The sequence below is a fragment of the Scyliorhinus torazame genome, chromosome 3, assembly GCF_047496885.1.
Source record: "Scyliorhinus torazame isolate Kashiwa2021f chromosome 3, sScyTor2.1, whole genome shotgun sequence".
Lineage (NCBI taxonomy): Eukaryota > Metazoa > Chordata > Chondrichthyes > Carcharhiniformes > Scyliorhinidae > Scyliorhinus > Scyliorhinus torazame.
The window spans coordinates 173,371,623-173,388,829 of record NC_092709.1 but is presented as its reverse complement, the minus strand read 5'-3'; positions in this window follow the sequence as shown (position 1 = coordinate 173,388,829).

Sequence of the window (17,207 nt, the reverse complement as noted above, 5' to 3'; positions counted from 1 at the left end):
TGTCCCGCAGGGGTCTGTTCTGGGATCTCAGCTCTTTGTGTTTTTAATAAATGACTTGGATGAGGAAGTGGAAGGGTGGGTTAGTAAATTTGATGATGGCACGAAGGTTGGTGGGGTAGTAGATAGTGTCGAGGGCTGTTGCAGGTTACAACAGAACATTGACAGGATGCAGAGCTGGGCTGAGAAGTGGCAGATGGAGTTCAACCACAATAAATGTGAAGTGATTCATTTTGGAAGGTTGAATTTGAATGCGGAATACAGGGTTAAAGGCAGGATTCTTGGAAGTGTGGAGGAACAGAGGGATCTTGGGGTCCACGTACATAGACCCCTCAAAGTTGCCACCCAGGTTGATAGGGTTGTTAAGAAGGCGTATGGTGTGTTGGCTTTCATTAACAGGGGGATTGAGTTTAAGAGCCGCGAGGTTTTGCTGCAGCTTTATAAAACTCTGGTTAGACCACACTTGGAATATTGTGTCCAGTTCTGGTCACCTCATTATAGGAAGGATGTGAAAGCTTTGGAGAGGGTGCAGAGGAGATTTACCAGGTTAGTGCCTGGACTGGAGGGCATGTCTTATGAAGAAAGGTTGAGGGAGCTAGGGCTTTTCTCATTGGAGTGAAGAAGGAAGAGAGGTGACTTGATAGAGGCGTACAAGGTGATGAGAGGCATAGATAGACTGCATAGTCAGAGACTTTTCCCCAGGGCGGAAATGGCTGTCACGAGGGGGCATAGTTTTAAGGTGTTTGGAGGAAGGTATAGGGGAGATGTCAGAGGTAGGTTCTTTACACAGAGAGTGATGGGTGCGTGGAATGCATTGACAGCGGAAGTGGTGGAGTCAGAGTAATTAGGGATATTTATGCGACTCTTGGACAGGCACATGGACAGCAGTAAATTCAAGGGGTGTAGGTTAGGTTGATCTTAGATTAAGATAAATGGTCGGCACAACATCGTGGGCCAAAGGGCCTGTAATGTGCTGTAATGTTCTATGTTCTATGTTCTACATAAGGATTCAGAGCAAGAGAAATCCAGAAAAGGAGAGAAAGACAGCAAGGAGAATAATAAAAGTGTTAGGAAGAGAAATCAAGTGCCTGTATCAGATAATGACACTGCGAAAAATAGTAGGGACAGGACAAGGAACGTTAAAAGGACTAACCTTAAGGTTTTCTACCTGAATGCTCGGAGAATTCTAAATGACGAGGAATAATTAGTTGCGCTATGATATAGTTGGGATTACGGCGACATGGCTCCAAGGTGACCAAGGATGGGAGGAAACATTGAGGGCTATTCAGGCCAGATAGGAAGGAAAAGATGGTGGAATTGTATTGTTCATTGAAGAATATATTGATACAATTTTGAGGAAAGATATTAGCACAAACAATGTGAAATCTGTACAGGTTGAGTTAAGAAACACCAAGGGGCAAAAAACAGACCACCAAATTGCAGTGGTTGGGAATAGCATAGACAGGAAATCAGAGATGCATGTGATAAAGGAACACCTGTGATTATCGATGACTTTAATCTGCGTATAGATTGGATGAGTCAAATTAGTCACAGTACAATAGAGGAGGAATTTCTTAAGTATATACGGGATGGTTTTCTGGGACAATACATTGCGGAACCAATAAGGCAACAGGCCATCATGGACTGGTATTGTGCGGTGAGAAAGGATTTTTTTTATTGTAGAATTTACAGTGCAGAAGGAGGCCATTTGGCCCATCGATTCTACACCGGCCCTGAAAGAGCATCCTACTTAAGCCCATACCTCCACCCTACCCCCGTAACCCAGTAACCGCACCTAACCTCTGAACACAAAGGGGCAATTCAGCATGGCCAATCCACCTAATCTGCACATCTTTGGACTGTGGGAGGAAACCTGAGCACCTGGAGGAAACCCACGCACACACGGGGAGAAAGTGCAAACTTCACAGACAGTCACCCGAGGCTGGAATTGAACCTGGGTCCCTGGAGCTGTGAGGCAGCAGTGCTGACCACTGTGCCACCATGCCAATTTGTTGACAATCTAGTTATGAAAGAACCCTTAGGGACGAGTGACCATAATATGGCAGAATTATTTATCAAGGTAGGTAGTGAGCTGGTTGATTCTGAGACCAGGGTGCTGAACCTCAAGAAAGGTAGCTATGATGGTATGAGGCATGAGTTGGCTATGATGGACTGAGAAACATTATTGAAAGGAAAGACAGTAGACAGGCAATGGCAGGCATTCAAGGAAAGAATAGGTGAACTCCAAAAGCTTACAAGGTAAATTAGAGATAATATTAGATTCAAAGAACAGGCATACAAATTAGCAACAAAAAACAATGGGCAGGATTCTCCCATCGGTCGACTAAGGCCGACGCCGGAGTAAAAAGGGGAGTGTTTTACTCCGGTATCGGCGCCCATTCCGGGACCCCATTCTGCGGCCCACAGGGGGCTAGGACGGCGCTGGAGCGGCCTACGCTGCTCCAGCTGCCGACCACGGTCTGAACCTGGCGACGCGGGGTCTGGCAATGCACAGTTGGGCCCGCGCCAACTAGCGAAGGCGCAGTGGCCTTCTTCCCCGCGCCGACCCCAACGCCAAATGACACAAGGATACAGGAGCCGGCACGGAGGAAAGGAGGCCGGGGAGTAGAGAGGCCGGCCCGCCGATCAGTGGGCCCCGATCGCAGGCCAGGCCAGGCCACTACGGAGGCCCCCCCTGGGGTCAGACCCACCCTCCCCCCCCAACAGGCCACCCCCGGACCTTCAGCGCTGAGGTCCCGCCAGCTCAGATGATGTTAGGACGGTGCCGGCGGGACTCAGCTTTTTGATGATGGCCGCTCGGCCCATCTGGGCCGGAGAATCGGCGCGCCGGCCTGTGCCGGAGAGGCAGCGCATAAACCGACTGGCGCCGATTGTGCCGATTCTCTGCACTGCGGAGAATTGCGTGCCGCGATTTGCGCGGCGCCACGCCGATTCTCCGACCCGACGGGGGGTCGGAGAATTCCGTCCAATATACCTGACGATTGGGAGCAGTTTAAAATTCAGCAAAGGCAAACCAAGGGATTGATTAAGAAGGGGAAAATATAATATGAAAGTAAGCTAGCAGGGAACAAAGCCTGACTGTAAAGATTTCTACATGTACGTAAAGAGGGAAAGATTGCTAAAAACAAATGTAGGCTCCTTACAGTCAGAAATGGGGGAATTCACAATGAGGTACAAAGAAATGGCTGAGGAACCTTTGGTTCTGTCTTCACAAAAGAAGACATGAATAATGTACCAGGAGTTCTGAGAAATACAAGTTTAAGTCAGGAGCTGAAGGAAATTAGTATTAGTAGAGAAATAGGGCTGGAGTCTCCAAAAATGGGGCTATGTTCCCACGCCGGCGTAAAAACGCTGGTGTTTCACGCCAGACTTTCCTACAAAAAATAAAGACCTGCCTGCAGGGGCTAGCAGGGATCCGGGGAGTTTCATGCAGCTTTGGCTGCAGATATGGGCCCCCACACTTCCGGTTCCGAGTCCGCGCACAGCAGGGGCCTCCATCAGCCACGCCGAACACGATGGCAGACTCAGCCGGCGGACCTGGACCAACGAACAAGGTCCCGCCGATCTGCCCCACGCCGCTCCATATGACACGCCCGATCTTGCCCATGCCGCCCGTAAGCCCCCCCCCCCCCCCCCCCCCCCCCCGGTGCTTGATACCTCCGCCCCCCACCAGGGCGGCCGCAGACTGAATCCGCAGCCGCTGCGTGTGAGTCCCGACCGGCCAGACGTGGTTAGAACCACGCTGTCGGGAATTTGGCCAGTCGGGACCGGTGTACCGCTTGGAGGGCCTCTGGCAATGGACCCCCAGCCGAGCCGCCACGATCCTACAGGGACTGGAGAATCACGGGAGTGGCGCCGGGCCTGATTCTCGCGTAAACGTTGATTCTCCGCCCCCGCGCCAAACACGATTTTGGCGTGGGACTGTGGAGAATCCAGCCCATGGATTTGGGGAAATTAATGAGCTTGAAGGTGGATAAATCTCCACGGCCTGATAATCTTCAATACAGAGTACTTAAGGAAATAGCCGAGAAATAGTAGATACATTGGTGGTCATTTTCCAAAAATTCCCTGGACTATGGAATGGTTCCTACAGATTTGAGTGTAGCTAATATGACCCTGCTATTCAAAAAGGGAGATAGAGTTAAAACATGGAACTATAGACCAGTGAGCCTAACGTTGGTAACAGGGAAGTTGCTCAAGTCCATCATCAAGGATTTCATAACACAGCATTTGAAAAGCAGTGGTACAATCAGACGAAGTCAGCATAGATTTACGAAAGGGAAATCATGCCTGACAAATCAAATGGAATTATTTTAAGATGTAAGTAGTAGAGTTGATCAGGGAGAACTGATTAATGTGTTTAGACTTTCATAAGGTCTTAAATAACATATGAATATGTAAAGTTAAAGAGCATGGGATTGCGGGGAGTGTCTTGAGATGGATAGAAAGTTGGTTAGCAGGCAAGAAGCAAGAAGTTGCAATAAATGGGTCTTTTTCTGATTGGCGGGCAGTGACTAGTGGGGCAACCACATGCATCTGTGTTCAGACCCCAACTGTTGACATTATATATTTATGATTTGGACAAGGTGACTGAATGTATTGTTCCCAAATTTGCAGATTATACAAAGTTGGGTGAGCTGTCAGGAAGATGCAGAGATGCTTCAGTGGGATTTGGACAGGCTGAGTGAGTGGTCATATGCATGGCAGACGCAGTATAAGGTGGATAACTGTGAGATTCTGCAAAAACATCAAGACAGATTCTTATTTGAATGAGTGTAAATTGAGAAAGGTGGGTACTCAGCAAGACCTTGGTGTCCTCATGCATTAGTCGCTGAAAGTAGGTACCGCAGGCAGTAAAGAAAGCAAATGGTATGTTGGCCTTCATAGCGAGAGGACCTGAGTATATGAATAGGGATATTTTACTGAAATTGTATAGGGCATTGGTGAGGACACACCTGGAGTATTGTGTGCAGTTTTGGTGTCCTTATCTGAGGAAAGATGTACTTGCTTTGGAGGGAGTGCAGTGAAGGTTTGCCATGCCGATTCCTGGGATGGCAGGATTGTCAGATGAGGAGGAACTAAGTCGGTTAGGAATATATTCATTGGAGTTCAGGAGAGTAAGACGGGATCCACATTAACCAGACCAACTTTTACAGATGCACCACAGAAAGCCCATCCTATCTGGCTGCATCACAGCTTGTTATGGCAACTGCTCAGCCCAAGACCACAAGAAACTTCAGAGAGTCGTGAACACAGCCCAGTCTATCAAGCGAACCTGACTCCCATCGATTGACTCCAACTACACCTCCCGCTGCCTGGGGAAAGCGGGCAGCATTATTAAAGACCCCTCACACCCGGCTTACTCACTCTTCCAACTTCTTCCATTGGGCAGGACATACAAAAGCCTGAGAACACGCATGAACAGACTCAAAAACAGCTTCTTCCCCGCTGTTACCAGACTCCTAAACGACCCTCTTATGGGCTGATCTCATTAACACTACACTCATGTATGCTTCACCCGATGCAGGTGTTTAATGTAGTTACATTGTATATGTTGTGTTGCCTATTATGTATTTTCTTTTCTTTTCTTTTTTTTTCATGTACTTAATGATCTGTTGAGCTGCTCGCAGAAAAATACTTTTCACTGTACCTCGGTACACGTGACAATAAACAAAATCCAATCCAATCCAATCTCCTAGAAGCTTATAAAATTCTAACAGAATTAGACAGGGTAGATTCAGAAAGAATGTTCCCTGTGGTGGGGGAGTCCAAAACTAGGGGTCATAGTTTGAGGATAAGGGGTAAACCTTTTAGGACTGAGGTGAGGAGAAATGGTGAACCTTGGAGAGTGGTAATTCTGTAGAGAGTGGTGAATCTGTGGAATTCACTAACACAAAAAGCAGTCGAGGCCAAAACGTTGTGTAATTTTAAGAAGGAATTAGATGTAGTTCTTTGTGATAAAGGGATCAAGGATTATGGGGAGAAAGCGGGATCAGGGTATTGAACTTGATGATCAGCCATGATTAGAATGAGTGGCGGAATGGCCTCCTCTTGCTTATATTTTTTATGTATGACTCTATTTATAAGCATTGCTCATGTCCAATTTCGCAAATGTACATCCATCGGCCAATGTTGCATACAGATCCTCGCTGCGTGGTAAAGGATAATGGTGTAACCTCAAACCCGTGCTCATGGTCAATTTATAGTCTCCACAGAGACAGGCTTTGTTATCTCGCATCATTACAGGGACCATCGGCGCCACCCGCTCGGCGAAGCACAAAGTACGAACAATGTTCAAAACTCTCCAAATGACGAAGTTCGGCCTCAACTTTCTCCACTAAAGGGTAGGGAACCAGCCGGCCATGGAAATATCAGGGTTGGGTCACCGGGTCCACCTGAATTTGACCAGGGCCCTTTAATTATACCCAAGCCGGGCTTGAAGATCTTGGCAAAATTACTCCATACTGGTCACAAATTGCCAGAATCCCACTTGGAGGATATATTGCCAATCCAACTGCAGCTGGTGTAGCCAGTCATGGACCAACAGGCTAGGGCCACTTCCTTGCACAACAATGAGGCGAAGGAGAACTGATTGGTGCCGATAAACCACCGGAGCAAGGGTGGACTCTACAACATTCAGTCATTCCTACGTGCAGGTGGCCAAACGAGCCGCTGTGTCAGCCAAAGTCAAAGTATGCACACATCATTTTATCAGATCAAAAGTGCTCGGCGCCACCACAGAAACTGCAACTCCCGTATGCAACTTCATTTGGAGCATATGGCCATTTACCTGTATTGGAACATGAATAGGGGCCACACGCCGTGCTGCCAAACAGTTCAGCTGCATCTCCGCCTCATCCTCGGCCTCTTCTGGGTCATCCAGATGCAGGGCCCAGGCCCAGGGCTGATGCCTAACTCAACCTCAACTTGGAATGCTGTCCTTCTTACTGGCCAGTGCCCACAAGTCATATGTGGGCCAGAATCACCTTCAGCCGAGTCCGGTCATGTCATGAATCTCGGCGGCCAGCTCTTCGCCTAAGGCCGGAGTCCCCATGGCGTTCGGTCCGGGTCATGGGAATGCCATGTGAGGGGAGATGACCCAGAACATTTAACTCCATCTCTTGTATCTCTTGGGCGCCACGCTCTGTGCTTTCTCGGGACAAGGAGATCTGCAGTACCTGCTGAAAGGTCAGGGAGATTTCACCAAAATGTTTTTTCTGTGTTTCCATATTGTTTATACTGCAAACCAAACGATTGCGGAGCATATCAGATTAGGCAGTTCCATACTCACAAAACTGAGCTATCTTCCATAGCTGTGGCACAAACGGTCGGGTTAAAGTATTGCGCAACAAGTGCCATGAGTTGGTTGAATGATAAGGTATCTGGCACTGCCGGGGACATGAGACTCCAGATCACCCTGAACGTGTGCACTCCACAGGCCCTCAACAGTATGGCCGTCTGGCGCTCGTTCTCCGTGATATTGTTGACCTGGAAGAAGCAATGCATCCTTTCTGCGTACTGGTTCCAGTATTCAAAAACTGCATCAAATGTATCTAACCACCCAAACAGAGGCATGGCGAATCAAGTAAATCCAAACCTGGGTCCAGAAAATTGGTAACGTAGCTCAACCGAGTAGGTTCAGCATCAACAGCAAATCCGTTTACTCCTCATCGCCAGTTTAGTAAGGACACAGCAAGTCCACATGGAGCAAAATAAAGAAACAATTTCATTTACAATACGATATATTCACACCACTATCGCATTCCTCATTGGTCAGTGCCTTACTCGCCGACCTTTTTTACAGAGTTCAAGAGAGATAACCCGCCCAGCGGGGGAGCTCGTACTCCATAAGGGCCACAGGGAAGATGATCTCTCCCAAGCTTAGGCTCCATGTGGGCTATTACACTGACCTTATGGAATCATACTGGAAACAATCTCCTAGTCACAAAAACACCCATTGACCATCAACCTTTTATTTTCCGCCAATTGCCCTTGAACCTCATGGGTTATTAATTTTCTGACCAAGCTTCCATGTCAAAAGCGTTGCGAAAATTAATTAGAGTAATATCAAGCCTGCTACCCTAATTAACTTGCCTTGTTATGTTTAATCAAGTTTGTCAGACATAACCTTCCTTAACAAATGTGTGTTGATGATCCTTGATTAATTAGTACTTTCTAAACAATGATTAATAATGTCCCTCAGAATCTTGTCTCATAATTTGCCCACCATCAAAACCTACTGGCCTGTGATTACTTGGTCTATTCCAGCATAATGTGAGATGTTCTCCGGGGCCACACCTGCAGCCAGAGAAGATTGAAGTGTTATGGTCAGAAGCTTTGCTATTTCCTTCCTTGCTACTCATGGTAGCCTAGGATACCTTTCACTTTACCTGGCAACGTATTCACTTTCAATGATGCCAAACCACTTAATATTTATTCTCTCATTATGTTCATCCTGTCCAATAGCTCATACCCCTCCCCCTTAACTGCAATGTCTGTTTCATTTCCCTCTTTTGTGAAGACAGACACAAAGCATTCATTGAGAACAATGCTTACATCTTTTGCCTGCACACACAAGTTATCTTTTGGGTCTCTGAAGATTGTGGGACCTCTGGGAGTTGAACATATAATCTAGGCTGGTGCTAAGGTGATGTACTGAAGGAGTGCTGTGTTTTAACTGCACTTAACACCACAAAGTAATTCCAGCAACTGTCATGATTTAGGTAAATCTGGCTGCCATAAATCCTAACCAAGGTTTCAATTGTCCATTGGGGTAATTGTTTAACACAGAACTGCTATTATTTGATTAAAAATAAATTGAGAATTATTAAGATAGTGCAAATGAAATTTTACACAAGCGTGTTTACCTGTGGAAATAAAACGTTTTATATTGACATGTCTTGTTTTGCAGCATGCTCAAATGTCAAGTAATATATTTGTGAGAAATATAAACTGGAGCCATTTTTTATGTGCAATAATTTCCCAGGATTATTAATTGGGATGAGTTATGGATTTACAAAAGGTTTGCAACAATTAATGAGCTTTGTTTGCATGAGAGACTCAAAGCTAACAAATTCCACCGTTAAGAGTCACAAAGCCTATGGAATGATTGAAAGCCATGTGGCACAGAATATGCAGCACCTTTGCAATGCTTCAAGTGATGCAAGTTATTACTATGGCTGTCGGTGTACTGTCATGGGAGTGTATCTTTAAGAAATGGGTGTTTATCAAATAGCTGCAGTAATGTCATTGTGTGGGTGGAGCTGGAATGTGATTCTGTCTTTTACTTTCATTTTGAGCTGGCAGCTGCAGTGTGTCTTTGTTTCATTTTCAGTTGAAAGCTGTATGAAGGGGCTGGTTTAACACAGGGCTAAATCGCTGGCTTTTAAAGCAGGCCAAGGCAGGCCAGCAGCACGGTTCAATTCTGGCACCAGAATGTGGCCACTAGGGGCTTTTCACAGTAACTTCATTTGAAGCCTACTTGTGACAATAAGCGATTTTCATTTCATTTTATTTTCATTTCAGACTACAAGGATGTTGGAGTCTCTCTCTCTCTCTCTGTATGTTAAAAAGGTGTTCAGATCACTTGATAATTTAAAAGTGATACCTGCTTTTTGTAGCGATTTCAAACCTGCTGTCTTTGTTACAAAGGGTCTTTTTGACTTATGGATGTTGTTCGGAAAGTTATTAAGGGTTACTTATAGAGGATTGTATCTGTGGGGATTATCAGTGTTGGGAGTTGATAAACTGTTTACTGTGTGTTTATAAAGTGTCAACTGAATTCATAGAATAAACATTGCTTTTGTTTAAACATACTTTAGATCTCTGTTGCATCACACCTGTAAAATGGGCCCTTATGCTCCCCCATAACCAAAATCTATTAAAAGCTGTGGGTCAGGTGAACTCCATGATATACTTTGGTGTTCTCTAAACCCTGGCCCATAACAGTACATGTCGACCTTTGAAGCCTTGAAAAATCTCTCCAAATACGGTGCAGTGACTATACCTTGAGTTTAAAAATGAACCACCGGATGGATGCCATCTTTGTCTGCTCTGCATGGGTGTGTCTTACTTGTGCATCTTCACAACACAGCCTATATCCTCTGTTTGATACCTTACACCAAGTGAAAAGGTACCAGTATTATCACATGCATTTGTGGGGTGAAAAACTGAGGCTAATATTCTGAGTGTATTTCAAACCTGATTTTTAGGGCCAAATAAAAGAGGTCGACTCATTAGCCAGGTCAGCTTGAATGTCACGACCTGAGGAAGTGATGTCTTTTCTCATGTACGTATGTTTTTTCACTATTGGCTGTTTAATATTCCCTGCACGGTGAATCTCAAAATAATCTAATTTTGTAAAGGTCTAGATTTTTGAATTGAGTTATGCCTTCTCCCTATCCTAACTCAAGGAGAGTTGGGTCAAATGGACTATTCTGCAACTCTCTACCCGCCCATATTTTTTCTCGTATGCTCACTGCAGTTGATGTGGCAGACCCATTCTATGGATTGGCATATTGCTCCGCTAGTTGATATCAATTGTACCATAGCAACACTGAGCATAGGAATGCGATTGCGTTCCTAGAATCTGCGGCGGGATTCTGTGATCCTGAGGCTAAGTGTTGATGCCATTGGAAGCGCCGTCGCGTTTCTCGACGGCTTCAACACAGCCTCAGGATCAGCAATTCTGGCCCCTACAGGGGGCCAGCACAGCACTGGAGCGGTTCATGCCGCTCCAGCTGCTGATCCCAGCGTGAACTGGGTGCCGCGAGATCCGTGCATGAGCGGTGGCACCGGCGCCAATGCGCACATATGCAGTGGCTTCCTTCAACGCGCCGGCCCCGCGCAACACGGCGCAGGACTAGAAGGGCCGGCGCGGAAGAAAGGAGGCTGCCAGCCAGTGAGGCCGGTCCGCCGATTGGTGGGCCCCGATCGCAGACCAGGCCGCATTGGAGGTCCCCCCCTCGGGGTCAGGCACCCCCCCTACAGGCCATCCCGACCCTTCAACGCCGAGTTCCCACCGGCTGAGAGCAGGTGTGGACGGCGCCGGTGGGACTCGACAATTTTACGACGGCCGCTCGGCCCATCTGCGGAGAATCGCGTGCCGGCGTCGGGACGGCGTGGCGCGATTCACGCCGGTCGCAGGGATTCTCTGGCCCAGCCCAGGCTGAGAGAATCCCACCCCTTGCATTTTTACATTGATAAAGTGGTATAATGGGATTTTAAAGGGCAGCGAAACCTGTTAAATTAAGGCATAAGATGAGGCACTTTCTTAAAAAAACCTACATATGTTCAGTTTGCACCCAGCTCTGAAGTGGTCAGCCATCCTATACTAGACCAGTGAACATGCTTTTCCACAGTTAATGCCCGATGACTCCAGGATAATGGACTTTACAGAGCCTTGGTAGTCCATCTAAAATATGTAGAGTGCCTTGACTCCAGAAAATTGAACAAGATCATGGACTATGGTGGGTGGAGCTCTTGTCTTAACCATGAGGTCTTTGGGGTCTGCAGAAATCAAAAACACTGGTAAAGGATCCACAGAAATCCCAGATAATTGGTGTTAACATAATGACTTTTAAGCCAAAATCCATAGTAATAAATATATTAATGACACATTAGGGAAATTCTAACCCCATAATATTTTAACTTTAATCATTAAAGGTGTTAATATTTCATCCTTTTGTTTGGAATTATAGTAGTTTAATTTCTGCTAACTTATTTTTGCATAAGTGGACTGCTACCCAGCATTTCAAGAAAAAGTTATTTTCTACATATGAGTTCAGTTAATATTAAACTGCTGATCTTCAGCCATAATTTCAGCGTTTTCGTCAATCGGGAGAGCCCCAATGGAAATTAATGGTGAGAGATTTACAAGCATCTTGCTCTATTGATGCAAATGCAGTGAGCATTTATTTCTTCAATTCCCTCTTGCAATGAGCAAATGCTGGTGATAAGAATTTCAACAGACAACACACTGGCAATTAGTAACAAATAAATTAGCACATAAAATCAACATTGAAGATGATTGCTTTGCAATGGGAAATGTCTAAGCATCCATATATTTTTAAAATTAACATTCAGTATTTAAATACATTTCTCTCTTGCTTGATAGAAAGTTTACATTTCAGAAAGTCCAAAATTATTTTTAAGCCTCATTTATGAGTGCAATCCTTGGGAAAAGTTACAGTTCCTTAGAATTGACTGTTAAAAGTCTGCAGTCCATATGGGCTGGATAAAGCAGTGATTGACAACAGCTTTTGTGAGAAAATTACTGAACTAAACTAATTGACATTTTATTGAAACAATCAACAGGTGAGAACCCTGTGGTTATAGTGGTATCTATGATGAGGAACTGCATTTTTAATTAGGCGATCAATCTAATGATTGGTATGAGCAGCTTTGGGCTTTCAAAATTAAATAATATGAACACAATTGAAATACATCCTCTAAAGATTATGGCTGAAAGTTTTGTTTTAATTAAGGGCAATATCTGATGTAGACTTATTTGTATTCACAAACAAATTCATTTTTTTCCATGTCACCGAAAAGAGCCAGAGTTAACGCAGTGAGTTATTATGACCTGGAATGCACTGCCTGAAAAGGTTGCGGAAACAGACTAAATAATAGCTTTCAAAAGAGAATTGAATATATGCTTAAAGAGGAAAACATTTCTGTGCTGTGGATGAATGGCAAAGAAATGGGATTGATTGTGTTCCGACCCCCTGGGTTTGTGTACAGTCAATTCTAGCCCCACTTGATCCAGAGACTCAGCAAATTTGAAATTGGATAATAATCCTTAGAAAAACATAAAAAGTCTTTGGCCCTTGCTGCCCAATAACTACAGTCACCATGTTTGCAGATTTAAACATAATTAATTTTATTAATAACAAGAGGTATCATTAAATATGCAGCAGACACAACTGGTTAACTATTATGCAATTCCTAACATCCCTTCTTTAACTTGCCCCACCTTCTACACATACAAAGAAACAGGCAAAGAAACCAGAGGGGAAAGGAGGGGTGTAGAAATAATGATGAACATAAAAGGATAATAGTCTTTATTTCAGATGGTTGCCTTCGAGCACATCTTCCTTCAGCCTAGACTTTCAATTTGAGCTTTCTGCTTTCAGCCTGTAATGCTTTTTACTATAGATTCATCCAGGTTCTCTGTAGGTTCAGAAATACCACAGCTACGCAGTTTTTCTGTGGAAAAAGAGAGAGAGAGACTAACAGATTCTTCTCTGAGCGTCCAGGACCCGACTGTCCTTTCCTTATTTCTCTGCAAACCATCCCACTTACGGAGGACCCAATCACCACCTGTTGCCGGGCAAGATATGGCCTTTTGGCCAATTGATTGGCCACCAGCCAACCAATCGAACCAGGTTCCTCCGATCTCTCAGGAGCCAAAATGTCGAAGTTCTGCTGTTGAACGCTAGCACACTGTACTATTTTGTAACTTTTGAGTTCCTCATTTCCTCCGCATATGCCCATTAAACATCTATGGATCAAAAATGATAACAGCAAAATAAAAAAAATGGGAACTAAGGGAATCAACAGGAAGGACACTTACAATTGGAAAGCTCTTCCAAAGAGTCAGCACAAGCATGATGGACAGGATGGTCTGCTTTTGTGCTGTAATATCCAATGATGCCGTATGAGTAGTGATTCAATTTGTAAATATTCTGTGAAATGTTTTCCAGGAGAGATAACATCACAGTGGTTTTATGCTCTCCAGGGACATGTCACAACTCTTCATCAAATTCTGATTCTGGAAGTTATTTTTTTAAGGATGAATCAAAATAGTGAAGAAAGTTCTATGGCCTTGCATACAATATAGGTTATGTACAATTTTGGAATTTAGCATTTATAGTTAAAGAACATTGGGTTATAAGAGTGTTTTGCTTGTCTCAAGAACGTTTCCCTTAAGCCAAGCAAGACAACAGCAAATTAGATTTCTTTAAAATTTCAGCATATAATAAAATCAGGACATGTTAATCATGGAATAACGAAAGTATAACAAAAAATGGAAATATTACATTAAATGCACCTATTCAAAATGTCAGAAGGAATTTCTCCTGGGTTCTCTGTCTTGGCTTCTGTCACTTCATTTGAAGAGCAATGAAAACCTTGGAAGAATATGTAAATAGTGGTTCCTGACCATTATTCCATTGATTGCACCAAAGTTTTAGCAGGATATCAGGAGAACAGCTGCAGAAATTCTTTCCCTGGTGACATGCTGCATAGTTCCCAGCCTTTTACAAACTTGGTAACACCACAAACTGGCAACTTCAGCTTGGAAACCAAGCAGAAGTAAATACAATTTCAAAATGCGTTTTCAGTGACGTTAAAAGGGTAATAATACTTTTGTAAAACAAAAATTGCATTCATAAAGGTCAATCTATGCTGTTGAATCAAGTTAATATTCTCCTAAACATTCAAAATAATATTCGCTGTAATTTGCATGGTCACATGGTTATTCAGCAAACTGAATGTTCCCATGCAGAAAAAGATTTTAAGGGGCCAGGAATGTGAATCAATCAACCATGCACATAAAACAAAATAGAGAGGACATTGATACGCACCGTGCCATGCTAAACCAAAAAACAGAAAACTGGTAATGTGTGATGAGACAGGATTAATTAATGATTGGGTCACCATGACCATCCAGGGTGCTAGGCATAGAGGGGAGCAGCGGAGAGGACACCGTGGACCTAGATAACTTCATCTCAGGGCTGGTGGCTTGGGGGGGGGGGGGTTCAGTCTAGTCATCTTGGGAGGGTGGGCAGTCACAGGCCTCTGGCACGGAGTCTGTCCCTGTTGCTCAGAAGGGAAGGGGGGAGAAGAGCAGAGCATTAGCAATTGGGGACTCTATAGTCAGGGGCACAGATAGGAGATTTTGTGGGAGCGTGAGAGACTCACGTTTGGTATGTTGCCTCCCAGGTGCAAGGGTACGTGATGTCTCGGATCATGTTTTCCGGGTCCTTAGGGGGGAGAGGGAGCAGCCCCAAGTCGTGGTCCACATTGGCACTAACGACATAGGTAGGAAAGGGGACAAGGATGTCAGGCAGGCTTTCAGGGAGCTAGGATGGAAGCTCAGAACTAGAACAAACAGAGTTGTTATCTCTGGCTTGTTGCCCGTGCCACGTGATAGTGAGATGAGGAATAGGGAGAGAGAGCATTTAAACACGTGGCTACAGGGATGGTGCAGGCGGGAGGGATTCAGATTTCTGGATAACTGGGGCTCTTTCTGGGGAAGGTGGGACCTCTACAGACAGGATGGTCTACATCTGAACCTGAGGAGCACAAATATCCTGGGGGGGAGATTTGTTAGTGCTCTTTGGGGGGTTTAAACTAATGCAGCAGGGGCATGGGAACCTGGATTGTAGTTTTAGGGTAAGGGAGAATGAGAGTATAGAGGTCAGGAGCACAGATTTCACATCGCAGGAGGGGGCCAGTGTTCAGGTAGGTGGTTTGAAGTGTGTCTACTTCAATGCCAGGAGTATACAAAACAAGGTAGGGGAACTGGCAGCATGGGTTGGTACCTGGGACTTTGATGTTGTGGCCATTTCGGAGACATGGATAGAGCAGGGACAGGAATGGATGTTGCAGGTTCCGGGGTTTAGGTGTTTTAGTAAGCTCAGAGAAGGAGGCAAAAGAGGGGGAGGTGTGGCGCTGCTAGTCAAGAGCAGTATTACGGTGGCAGAGAGGATGCTAGATGGGGACTCTTCTTCCGAGGTAGTATGGGCTGAAGTTAGAAACAGGAAAGGAGAGGTCACCCTGTTGGGAGTTTTTTATAGGCCTCCTAATAGTTCTAGGGATGTAGAGGAAAGGATGGCGAAGATGATTCTGGATATGAGCGAAAGTAACAGGGTAGTTATTATGGGAGACTTTAACTTTCCAAATATTGACTGGAAAAGATATAGTTCGAGTACAATAGATGGGTCGTTTTTTGTACAGTGTGTGCAGGAGGGTTTCCTGAAACAATACGTTGACAGGCCAACAAGAGGCGAGGCCACGTTGGATTTGGTTTTGGGTAATGAACCAGGCCAGGTGTTGGATTTGGAGGTAGGAGAGCACTTTGGGGACAGTGACCACAATTCGGTGACGTTTACATTAATGATGGAAAGGGATAAGTATACACCGCAGGGCAAGAGTTATAGCTGGGGGAAGGGCAATTATGATGCCATTAGACGTGACTTGGGGGGGATAAGGTGGAGAAGTAGGCTGCAAGTGTTGGGCACACTGGATAAGTGGGGCTTGTTCAAGGATCAGCTACTGCGTGTTCTTGATAAGTATGTACCGGTCAGACAGGGAGGAAGGCGTCGAGCGAGGGAACCATGGTTTACCAAGGAAGTGGAATCTCTTGTTAAGAGGAAGAAGGAGGCCTATGTGAAGATGAAGTGTGAAGTTTCGGTTGGGGCGATGGATAGTTACAAGGTAGCGAGGAAGGATCTAAAGAGAGAGCTAAGACGAGCAAGGAGGGGACATGAGAAGTATTTGGCAGGAAGGATCAAGGAAAACCCAAAAGCTTTCTATAGGTATGTCAGGAATAAGCGAATGACTAGGGAAAGAGTAGGACCAGTCAAGGACAGGGATGGGAAATTGTGTGTGGAGTCTGAAGAGATAGGCGAGATACTAAATAAATATTTTTCGTCAGTATTCACTTAGGAAAAAGATAATGTTGTGGAGGAGAATGCTGAGCCCCAGGCTAATAGAATAGATGGCATTGAGGTACGTAGGGAAGAGGTGTTGGCAATTCTGGACAGGCTGAAAATAGATAAGTCCCCGGGACCTGATGGGATTTATCCTAGGATTCTCTGGGAGGCCAGGGAAGAGATTGCTGGACCTTTGGCTTTGATTTTTATGTCATCATTGGCTACAGGAATAGTGCCAGAGGACTGGAGGATAGCAAATGTGGTCCCTTTGTTCAAAAAGGGGAGCAGAGACAACCCCGGCAACTATAGACCGGTGAGCCTCACGTCTGTAGTGGGTAAAGTCTTGGAGGGGATTATAAGAGACAAGATTTATAATCATCTAGATAGGAATAATATGATCAGGGATAGTCAGCATGGCTTTGTGAAGGGTAGGTCATGCCTCACAAACCTTATTGAGTTCTTTGAGAAGGTGACTGAACAGGTAGACGAGGGTAGAGCAGTTGATGTGGTGTATATGGATTTCAGCAAAGC